The following is a 12,299-nucleotide window of genomic DNA, read 5'->3' on the forward strand; positions in this document are numbered from 1 at the left end:
TGTGTGAAACTCTGGTTCGGCTTCAGTGGAAGCCTCAGGAAGCCTCAAACTCGTGGATTCAGTAGAATCCCAGGTTGACCATGTCGTGGCCTAGTCGTCTAAGGCGTTTGTTTAGGAGTACCCAGAAAATAGATTCGAATCCTTATCACAGCTCTTACTGATTGTCTCACTAATATATCACTTTAATGTAATTTCTCTGTGCACCATTAGAAAATCTAACCGATTGAAAACTTAGTCGCATATTCCTTGGCTCGTCTGTATTTCTGGTTTCCACCGGAGCACTTATCAATTGATTATCTCTATCTATAATGTCTTACCATTATTTTGTCTAAGCCACTTAAAAAAAAACTTTTACGTTGCGATCACGTCTCCTATAGTTCTCGTATCCAGTCCTCTTGGTTTACGTCTTTGACACAGGAACCAGTTTCCTGGCAAACCTCTGGACCTTCTCAGCTAAATTTTATACTTAGTTGAGAAATTGTACACAAGCGAGTTTCACGCAGGAGACCTTCTCTAGGACTGGCCTCACATTGCATGTATGTACGTGCGTTAAAATCCTTATCCTAAAAGTAACTTTTAGTATGGCTGGCAACCTCAACCCACTAATGTGCTCTTCTGGCAATGTGATGCTCACCTCGAAGTAATTCTTCCACAGTCACTCTTGGCAGTCTCCTCCTCCTCCTCCTCTTTTTCCCCTTTCCATTCCCATTGTACTGTAGTGTATTCTTGTGGTCATAAATTTAGCGACCATTTCTCTGACCAATATTTTTGCAATTTGCTTGGATACCTCTACAGTACAGTATTTTGCAATCTTCTTAATGCCGTCACATTTTTGTAACAACAGCACTAATCTACGCCCTCTGTAAATTTCTTCAAGTGTATTAGGACCATTAATTAAACAACCTAGGATAAGGCAACCTTGATAAACCTAATTTGTTATTCTTCATTTAGACACCTCGTGATCCTTCTCATTGAACTTTGTTTTATATCATGTATTTTCTTATTTATGTAGTTTGTTCTTTCTTTCAAAGTTTTATCAGTTTTGTCTTGCATTGTGTCAGAATACTTGAAATTTAACAATTATCTAAAACTCCTTCAGCTTCATAAACGTTCGGTTGTTTGTAATGTATTGCAGATTCTTTGTGGTGTTTAGGTTATTTTCACTGCTCCCTACAGTATCCACAACGAGATGTTACCTGACCCCATTAGCTACAATGCGTCTAACCTGGGAGTGTTAAAACAATTTAACTGATAGTATGGGTGTGATGGTTTATTGATATGCCATATCAATAAATCTAAACACTTTGAATTTAACAAAATCAGGTCTAATAAGAGGAGGTATCCACAAGCCATTAAAAAGATTATGGAAGTGAGGCACATTTTGATGTCAAAAGCAACAAGGCGTAATTATATCTGTATCGTAGACAATTTCAACCTTGGTAAAATAAACTAAACTGGAAATGTAGATGCAGAAAATATATTTTTTTTAAAAGTTTAAGACTGCCTTCTCGAGTAACTTTAGAGCCCCAATCAGGTACAATAGTATATTAAACATGCTGGCAGCTTTAATCAAGACCGATATCAAATATTTTATGGTGCCAAACAATTTGTATTATCTGTTAGACTAAATGTCAATTGCCCAGGCATTTCACTGCTAATCTTTGTTAGCCTATAAGGCTATATCTGAAAAACTATAATAATTTACCTTTCTTTACATTCTTATTTCACTTTCGTCTCAATATTTCTTATTAGTTTGATAAAGCATTTAAAGATGATTTGTTTCATCTCATTCACGTGCACATGTTTTTCCCACTTAAGAGCCTTTAATCTCACGTTCATCCATTCTGGATCATAAGAGCGGCTGAAACAGAGCAGCTGTAAATATATGATTGCCTATCTGGCTCTGCATACCATGTTAATTCATCATCCGAGCATGTATTTGTGCGTGTTTTAAAGGATACGCGTGTTTAAGTAAGCTAACTGCTTGTCAAGTCCTGTGGTCTGCAGGCTAGCTTTGCCCGGCTTGCTTTCCTTACATACGCTAAGGATTCATCCTTATCATTCACTACTTACTAGCCTGTTAAAATTCCTGAACTAGAACCCAAATCATGTGGTCCGATGACTTGTACTCATTATAGCAAAACGGTAGCAGCGTCATAGTGCCGGCTACCCGTGAATTATCTGATGAAGGAGCAGAACTATCTTGTCTGACGCAGAGGCCAAGTGTTCTACCCCCCAACTGTGACGCAGACAGAGTAAACATTACCTACACCGTCTCGTATGTGTACAGCGAATTCCATCGCCACTTCAAGACACGTGCGCACACAGTAAACTCCTCCAACGCCACTCTATACGTACCGGTTTACACAACTAAAACCACATCTGATGTACTCGTCAACAAACCACTAGGTCCACCGATGTACCAGAGTTCACTGGCGACAATACTCTCAATGGCATAGCCACCAAACAAGCCCTCCGGACCCAGCGTCCAGCACCCTTAGAAGGTCAGGTTACCGCTTACAGAGGGTCTTGCCCCAACACTTCATGGCCTAGGTGATCCTTGTCCAAACACCGTCTTTGTGAGACTCCTAACCACGGCATTGACTAAGAAACTTCAATTAGGAAGGATGAGGAAGACGGAAATTTAGCCGACAGAAGATAAGGCTTAAAATAGCAATCCCAGAGTTCACAATCCGCACAATACACTAGGTTTTTTCTTCTTGTTACGCTCTAATTCTCCCCCCCCCCCCTGTCTCCCCCCCCTCCAGTCTTTTCCATCCCCACCTCCTCCGACGTAACAATAAGATTTAAATACCTCGATGTTTGATACATGACAAAATTAAACGTACGTGCACCGAAACGGCGTTATGAGCAAAGGTACTGTTACTTCCAAAACATTCAAGTAATCCAGTCATGCTGGACAATTTTGGTAACGCCTGCAACACCTAACTTTATGTCTGCCTTGTAAAGGTTCCGGAAATCAAGGACCCCGCAGCCCGGTTTTTGGCCAGGCCTCCTGGTTCGTGGTAGCCTACACCACTCACCATACTACACCTAGCTTACACGTGTACTACACACACCATACAACACGTGCACTACACACACTATACAACACATACACTGCTCTACCCCAGTCACCCACAGTAACACGTACGAGACGTTAAGCTACGAGCATATATTACAGAAACTAAATATCACAACCCAAGTGGAGATAAGGGGTCTTATGATCAATATACAAAATACAGAGAACAGACAATGTGGACAATGATACTTTGAACTGAGAATGAGCCGGATAAGAGGACATGGGTGGAAAGTGTTACAGTAAATGTTTAAAAAAAAATGTTAGGAAACGTATCCTGTACGAGTTGTCAAAACAAGTGGAATGCTCTGAAGTAGTTTTGAAGCCACCACCATCCACGGCCAGTTTCTGAGAAAATTCCAAACGTCAGGATAGTTAAAAACAATAAGCTCACAGGATGAGTATGGGGTGCACAATTAACTAGCCGCAAAAATAATAAGAACAAATATAAATTAAAAGGTACGACAAGGCTAGTAAGCATCACCACCCACCACCATTAGTTATACCGCCCCCCATCTCCAACCAGCCAAGTTATGATGAACCATTACAACAAATTTGAAAAAAAAAACGCGCGCACCTGTATTTAGTTATCGTACATACAACATATCGACATATAATGTTGATACAATATCAACATTAAAAATTATCTACCCTGCTTTTTACATTACGCGACACTACAACTTTTAATATAAGACATGTAACCGGAAGCGCACGTCACAATGGATTGCTCTAAAAGGCCAAGCCTCGCATCCCCGGCCCCCGGGATCCAGCTGCTGCCTGGATAAAAACAATGTACACACCGAAGAAAGAAATCCCGGGAGCCCTAGCCTATTGCCTCGTGCAGTCAACCGAGTTCAAACTGCGCAATACAGGTGTTCTGATTAGAACCAAGATCCTTCCCCCCCCCCTCCCCCCTCCATCATATCCGCCGAGGTTTAAATTCGACATTTACATGCACGCACACAAATTTGTTTTATATTTAGGAGCCGTTTTGATAATTTGATACCATAAAACATCACGTCATGTTTTGGATATATATGGTGTGTGTGTGTGAGAGGAAAGGAAAAGGTCTGCACCCAATAGCGACACTCCCTCAGTGATCCCCCCTAGGGCTGCCCACTATCGCCACAGCAAAAACTGAAGTGCATCCTGATTCGGGGATTGGCTAGTTACGCCCATGTGCCTCACCCTGCCACGCCTGCCTACCTTGACACTTCCATAACCCTGTCACGCCCGCCCGCCCACGTAACACCTCCCCCTTTAACCCTGCCACCCACCACCCAACTATCACTTTCATATTCCTCATGTCTGTCTAAACCACGGCACCCACTTCACGACGTGACCTAACCTTGTACTAGACTTACCAGCTCATGCTGAGCACGTCCTTACTTACACCAAATGTTTACCAATGCAAAATACACGCGTTAAATTAGCTCAAAATATTGCATTTCCTGAAATTCTTACTAGAGTACCTGCCTAGTGTAGATAGTGCATAAACTATAGGCAGGCTACCGTCTGCAAGGTAAGATAATTATGAGAAGAAAGTGCTAAGCTAGTATGACTATTGATTAGCCCTTACTGCCTGCAAATGAAAATCATTTACTTGTTGTGCATAACCACTACTATAACTAGGCTAATATTAACACTACCATTATTTCGCTATTTAACTCATCGTGTACATATGAAAACTTATACTGTGATATGTACCTAAACAAATTCTGTGCATGTGTCAATTATGTGTGACCGTCGCTCTTCCAATACCACCTACATGAAGAATGTGGGCTGTACGAGAAATTGATTTAGTCTAATTCAAATAAAATGTAACGCGTTTAGCTTTAACAAAATTTGGGTACAGTTTTTGAACACTCATCTCTGCATAATTTAATCAAATCTTGCATGTAATACATCACGGATTGTGCAACAGTCCAGAATTTCGTACAAGAGAACAGTCTCTCATGACCAAATACTTAACGATTAACCAAATTCAATTCCGAATCTAAGTTCACTTCTCTGTGGAAAGCGAAAATGCTGAATTTGTAATAACCTAGCCTAGTTCGACAAGTGCGAGTGAGGTGCGACATTATTAAAGAGTAAAATGAATGAACAGGTCGCGAGATTTTGAAAATACACAGTATACCCAAATTATAGATACAACTTTAAACAGTCTATTCAAATTTGAAAAAGGCTTGCATTTAATTAAACAATATATGAAAACTGGTTCAGAACATGAGTTATCTAGTACCTCCTTTATGCCAATACACAGTTTCAAGCATAGTTTGGAAATCGGCGAAATGATATTCATTAGTTAAGCTCAATCTTTGTAGTGGATAATAGGGCTCAGAAGCCTAGTTATTCACCCAATTCTAGTACTGTTCTAAAAGAACAATACTAGCTAGCTTTAGTCCAAAAAATACATACTGCCATTTTTATTTGTATATCAAAGGTGTAAAGGAAAAAAACGTTTTAGTGTATAGCATACACTGGCTGCGGGATTGAAAACAAAATTACTTTTGTCTTGCACGAGTCTATTTGCATTCTCCAACTTCTGTTAGTATAGAGGTTTCGACTTTTTAATTCAGGCAAGGGAGAAATCGTGTCTATGGAGTATATACGCGTTTATGTGTAGCTCACACCAAGTCAGGTCAGAGTGGATAGCTTAGGGATACAAGTATTGTATACTGAAATAGGTCAGGTCACCGTGAGGTGGGGATACGAGGCAGTCTGGGAGTCCAGCTTCTGAATAGGTACCGCATTTAACCCAATTCCTTTAAGCAAAAGCAATACCTACCCCCTCCCTCCTCCACCCCCCCTCCCCTCCCCCATAAAAACTAAACTCACATTTTAGTAATGTTTTAAACAAAAATTTAATACCTAATAAAAACTGGTCGTTTTCTAAGACATGCTTGTTCCACCTATCAAAATATAGACGTGACCCACCTAATCATTGTGTAACAGTCGCTAGTTTGTAAAGCTTGAGACATTCCGGCCAGTAATTTGTGGTTGTTTGACGGAGCGAGGGAGGGTTGAGTGATGTGTACAAAAATGCTGGAGCCTCCCTCCAGTCTTGCCAGGGGAGGTACATACCAACCCGAGCCTTGCCATTTGTTCATTTTATCTGGAGCGGAGGGAGGAGGGGGGCTAGTCAAGAAGATGAAGTTGCAGGGACAGATGAAGAAATGCGTGCAGAAATAGGAAATATAGGTCGAGTTGTGATAGCAGGAGGGCTCTCTGCCTTGCTGACACGATGTAGATATTTGGTAGCTAAGCTTGCTCACTCTTGCAGGGAGCTGCGAGTGTTAACAAGGTTCTTCACGTATTTCAGCATTTCAGGGGAGGTACACGTCCACCAGTTTCCTCCTCCAGCTTGGCCAAGCGGAGGATATGGACCCACGAGGCTTGGCCAAGGGAAGGATATGGACCCACAAGGCCTACCCAAGCCTGACCATTCTAGGTACACACCCATCCGATCCTCTCGCAACCCGGTAAAGCGAGGTACAAATCCAGAAACGACTTCCCTAGTTCCGCAAATGTATTTAAATATTAACGAGTACTTTTTTGTAAGGTTCAGGCAAGCTTGTGGGATTGTTTACAAGGCGTCAAAGCATTACAGATTAAAGGCGCATCCGATCCCACGATCGTCGTCGCCCCTAAATCAATAACATTACAGATTCAGGAAATAGAGGAAAAAGTAGCAGGTCTCCAAGTGCCACGAGGACTCTTCTCTCGTGCAAAGGTCTATCGAGACTAGCAATAATATATAGGTTTCTAGGTCTGGGTTAACTTGGGTCTAGTTGTACAAAGTTGTTAAATAGATTCCTTTCGCCTTTAAAATTTTCAAGAGGGGTGGCCTACAATTGAGAAAACTGTTGGCTTAAGGAAGTTAGTTGTGTTAAGAACCCTCAAGAACGGTCAGTGGAGGTTTAGTGTATTACGGCTTGAGAAAAGCAAGTAGAGACAAGTGGACTTTTCAAGGTCTAAAACTAGTGCAAATGCCACTAACTTCTATATAGGATATTACCCTACCTCTGTTGTTTAAGATTCGCTAATTGGAACAAAAAGTTCATAGTAGCAAGGGCTATGGTGAGCCCGTAGTGGATTTACCTGGCACATGAGCGGGGCTGTAACTTGACCCTCCCTCCATTACTCTCTGCCTTTGATCTGATAAGAAATGTCAGTACCAGAGCCTGGCACGGCAAGGTACACGCCCACCAAAGCCTGGCACGGCAAGGTACACGCCCACCAAAGCCTGGCACGGCAAGGTACACGCCCACCAAAGCCTGGCACGGCGAGGTACACGCCCACCAGTGGCTTCACAGCCTGGGCATCATAACACAGGTATGCCCATGGTCATTGTCCAAGGTCGTTCACTGCAAGAGACCACATACTAGCGTCTTGTTGCGAGGGTACTGTTACCTCTTCTTCCGTTAACCATTTAAAACCCTCTGGAGCTGCACTTAATTTTTATATATATATAAAGTTGTTGAATCGTGCACAATACGAAATTTAAAAGCGAGACCGACGGTCGAGGACCACAAGATCCTATCCCCAGGGGCAACCCTTACCACGTCAGGAGCAAGTATACTGTCAAATCTGCATGACATAATGGGTGGAGTCCCCCCGCGTACTGGAGCATAGCTCGGCCAGCTGTTATACTACTGTAACAGGTGCGTCTTCAGGCAGTCGAGCACCAGATGTGACACACAGACGACGTAATCCCATCCGTACCGATTATTAAATAAATCCCACTACCACAATGACCCACTTCCATACTAAAGTTGACTTCCCCTACGGCCTACCCAACCTTGTGTCCCCCTTAGCGGACCACCGCTACACAACCCAAGTGTTGCAGAATTATTAAAGCAGGTTAAAATGTACGAGTCCAGCGAGGAGCAGCTGGTTCCCTGGAAGAAATACGAGCAGCAATATCAACACAAACAGGTGGATTTCGACGGGGACACACGTACTTACCCAAACGCCCGCTTCCTGATGTTGAGGAAGAACACGCTTATTTACACATAATACTCTCCAATCTAGAAGGCACGGCACACTTAAAAAATCACACCACAGCCAAAAGATGCCCAACTGACAACCTCCGCGCACTGCTCCGCCTTTAAATTCCAGGTCAAAACTGGCTGAGGGACGGGCAGGAGTGTCGAGGAGCCGCTTCACTCTGGCAACTGAGCCGCGGGGAGGGGGGGCTCGTGCGCCACCCGCGGGCCCACGCTGCCGCCACCTCCCTCACACACCTGGCACAACCGCTCCCATTATTTATTTATTTATTTATTTTGCTCTAAACGGGCGAGTTTATTGGGGCGCGTGGCTCATCCTGTGAGCGAGCATGAACTGGCACTGCACTATGTATAATATCTCTCCAAATGTGACGTTTGTGATTGAGTCTTCACTGGAAAATTGCTCACTACATACTTAATATATTTATTTATTTATATTTATTTGTATAATACAAGAGTTCTTACATTCTTGAACAGCCACTAGCATGCATAGTGTTTCGGGCAGGTCCTTAATCCAAATTTTCCCTGGAATACGACCCGCCAAATCGTTAACAACCAGGTACCCATTCATTGCTGCGTATTATAATATTATACGCTGGGTATATATTAAATACCATCTCATACATCGTAATCCAGACTCCCAGAGCGTCCTGAATACTGGTGTGAGCACGTGTGTGTAATGTATATGTGATTGTATTCACCACTGTATGGTTTTACTGGCCCTAGGATAACTACTGACCTTTTCCCTATGATGCAAACCACAACAGTTGTCTACCTCCCGGGTTTGTTATAGGTAAAAGAGGCGGCAGATGAAAAGAAACGTGTCCAAACACTTCTGTCCTGCATCTGAATCCTCCTTCCCAACGTGTGTGCTAACCTGTTTTGGCTTGTAGGATCGAACTTTGGCTCTTGAACCTCGCCTTCCTAGCCGCTAATTGCCTAAAGTAATGACTTTTGACTTATTTCTCTATCATATCTAATTTTCAAATTCTGCAGTGGAGATCGCTTTTTACAATCTGCTCGTTTAATTCTTAACAATTCCCTGAAGCTCTTACTGCTAAAATAAAATTTTGCAACTTCTGTATGGCTCATCTGTTTCTCAAGCTTCCACTCATGCCCTCTTCCTTTATTGGCATTCACTGTGAACATCTCTTTTTGCGAGTTGTCACTTCTCCCTAATTATTTTATACGTGTCTAGCATGTCTCTCCTTTTCTAACAATGTCAGGTTTAGCTCTTTCAGTCTTCATACTAAATCCCTTGCAATACTTAGACAAGACTCGTTGCAAACGAGTCTCGATTCTCAGAAACCATTTGATACTGTCCCCACACAAGAGACTGCTAGACAAGCTAGAGAAGCAGACTGGTGCATGTGAAAGAGTGCTCAGGTGGGTGATGGAGTACCACTCAAGAAAGAAACAATTGAGGCTACGCTGAGAGTGAAGAGATTAATCAAGTGGAGCACAGGAGAATTGGTACTTGTGTCCGTACTTTTTCTAGTATATGGCAACGACCTGAGAGAGATACTGGCACCAAATCAATGTTGGCAAATAATTCAAAGCAAATTCAAATAATAATAAAAGAAAGAGGGCTGCATTACTCTGCAAAAGAATCTTTACACACCGAAGAGGTGGTCGGAAAAATGCGTAATAGAATTCAACCCAGCCAAATGCAATGTTATGAGAGTAGTAACAGGAGGGACAAGAACATAAGAATGAAGGTAACTGCAGAAGGCCTATTTGGCCCATACAAGGCAGCCCCTATTTATATACACCCAATCTCACTCATATATATGTCTAACCTACACTTGAAACAATCAAGGAATCCTGCTTCTATTATGTTACGCGGTAACTGGTTCCATAAATCAACAACCCTGCTACCGAATCAGTATTTACCCAGGTCTTTCCTAATTCTAAACTTATCCAACCCATGCCCATTGTTTCGTGTTCACAATGGAGTCGGACCTGTACAGTACTACAGAATAAAACCCCTACAGAAGTTAGTGTAGTTAATTTATTATGCAATCCATGCCTATCCTATGAGCGGTAGAGGAAAAGATTGCAGCGAGACATAATGGGCTCAGGAACCGAGTTCTAAATTTGTTTTAGCTAAGCAAATAACAACACTGAAGAGCTATTTACGTAACTTAGCATATAAATCAAGGGCCAGATTCACGAAAGCACTTACGCAAGCCCTTACGAACGTGTACATCTTTCCTCAATCATTGACGGCTTTGGTTACATTTATTAAACAGTTTAGAAGCATGAAAACTTCCCAATCAACTGTTGTTATTGTTATAAACAGCCTCCTGGTGCTTCGGAGCTCATTAACTGTTTAATAATTATAAACAAAGCCGCCAAAGATTGAGAAAAGATGTACAGGTTCGTAAGTGGTTGCGTAAGTGCTTTCGTGAATCTGGCCCCAAGAGTCTACTCACAGTTTATCAAGCTAAAATCAACGTGACTCCAAGAGACATTACCACAACCAGTAAAAGTTTTTAGAGGTTTAATTAGTGTATTATGGAATTATGAGCTGGCGTGACTGTCACTATAGCATCAGCCATCACACTGCAACTTGGCCTGGCGTAGTTAGATGGAAGGTTATATGTGAGGTGAAAATAGTCTCTAATAAGAGTTTATGAACATAAGAAAAGAGGATACAAGTTATATTTGCTAGAGCATGACATTTCTTAAAAAGTAATGTTCCCGTGGAAATAGTTAAGTAATCCTCTAAATAAGGTTGTTTTTAAGTGATCCATTATTATGTCTTTGCAATTTTTATTAAAGGAGTTTTGTCAGAAATTTCTCTCCAGATTCATGGATATCTTTTTTAATCGTAAAATGTAAAAGGATTCAGACTTCAGGAATGTGTTAATAAAACATCTAAAACCAAAAAGTTATTTAACTGTATCATAAGCTACGGGAGTTTGTGCGAGTTAGCATAAACAAGAGTTCAAACTTATTCAAGAGTTCTTACATTCTTGTAAAGCCTCTAAGCACGCATAGCGTTTCGGGAAAGTCCTTATTCCTAATTTTCCCCGGAATACGGGAATACGGAATACGATTCACTGCTGGGAGTGAACTGCCCAGCAGTGAATGGATGTTGTTAAACAATTTGGCGGGTCGAATTCCGGGGAAAATTAAGAATAAGGACTTGCCCGAAACGCTATGCGTGCTAGAGGCGTACATGATTGACGCCTAGTCAATCCTCCGCGGGCAGGATACGAATTGGCCAAATCTCTCGCGAAACACTGGGCGAGTGCATTACCACTACGCCACGGGGACTACCATCCTGTTCCTATACTTTCTATACTGTATGTCACCCAGTAAATGGATGTTGTTAAGCGTTTTGGCAGGTCGTATTCCAGGTAAAATTAAGAATAAGAACCTTCCCGATACACTATGCGTGTTATTGGCTTTACGAGAATGTAAGAACTCTCGTAAAAATAAATAAACAAATAACATCTATGACTCAATGTTGTATTAAAGGCCCATTCACCCGACGTGATGACGTCACAGGTCGGGTACCCAAGCCATTTTTTAATCACTGTTATATTATACAATATTTATTTATCGCTAAATTAACAAATTTAAATGTTTGAAAAGTTCACATTTTGGCTAGATTAAATTTACAACAGAATGTGTTAAGAAGGCTGGTGTACTGTACACAGGAGATTATATTATTAAGTGTGTGGAGCATTTAGCTGATTCCATGCTGTGATTGGCTGGTGTGACAAATGTCAACAAAGAGTTTCTACCAATGAGATGGAAGCACGGGAATGCTTCCTTTTATTATAACAGCCCATAAGGTGCAGGTGTAGGAAGCACAAGATGTCGGCTGAGCCCGTGGAGGTAGGCGGCCTTGTCGTAGGTAGCGTAATATGGCCTCTCTGCCCGCTCCAAGTTCCCGCCAACCACGTCACCATCCTTACAAGCTGTTAAGATGCTCAGCAAGAACTACCAACCACTTATCAAGTATTCCAAACACTCTGCATGAACTACCAAACACCAAGTGTTTCAGGCACTCTATAAGAATTACCAATCCCTCCCTAAACCGCTTTGGTGTTCTACAGAGCACTCACCAAACTCTTCAGGTATTGAAATGCTTATAATACTTCAATAAACACCACCAGCCGCATTAAGAACACTATTTGTCATTCAAACACTTCAGACCATTTGTAAGCACTTCGGTCCTTCAATAAAGTATTAAGTCT

The 12,299-nt window shown here is 41.8% G+C and overlaps 1 protein-coding gene across 2 annotated transcripts in view; it reads right to left on the reverse strand.

The window, feature by feature from the left end:
* LOC138350766 (epidermal growth factor receptor kinase substrate 8-like) overlaps positions 1-8,251 on the reverse strand; it is an 83,859-nt gene extending 75,608 nt beyond the window's left edge. The window contains exon 1 of one of the 2 annotated variants that reach the window (XM_069302103.1): positions 8,048-8,251. The gene's annotated coding sequence lies outside the window, so the exon portion shown is untranslated. The remainder of the gene's footprint in view (positions 1-8,047) is intronic. The other variant, XM_069302099.1, reaches the window with a different exon arrangement.
* Between the last annotated feature and the right edge of the window lie 4,048 nt (positions 8,252-12,299).

The sequence above is a fragment of the Procambarus clarkii genome, chromosome 47 (genome assembly GCF_040958095.1).
Source record: "Procambarus clarkii isolate CNS0578487 chromosome 47, FALCON_Pclarkii_2.0, whole genome shotgun sequence".
Lineage (NCBI taxonomy): Eukaryota > Metazoa > Arthropoda > Malacostraca > Decapoda > Cambaridae > Procambarus > Procambarus clarkii.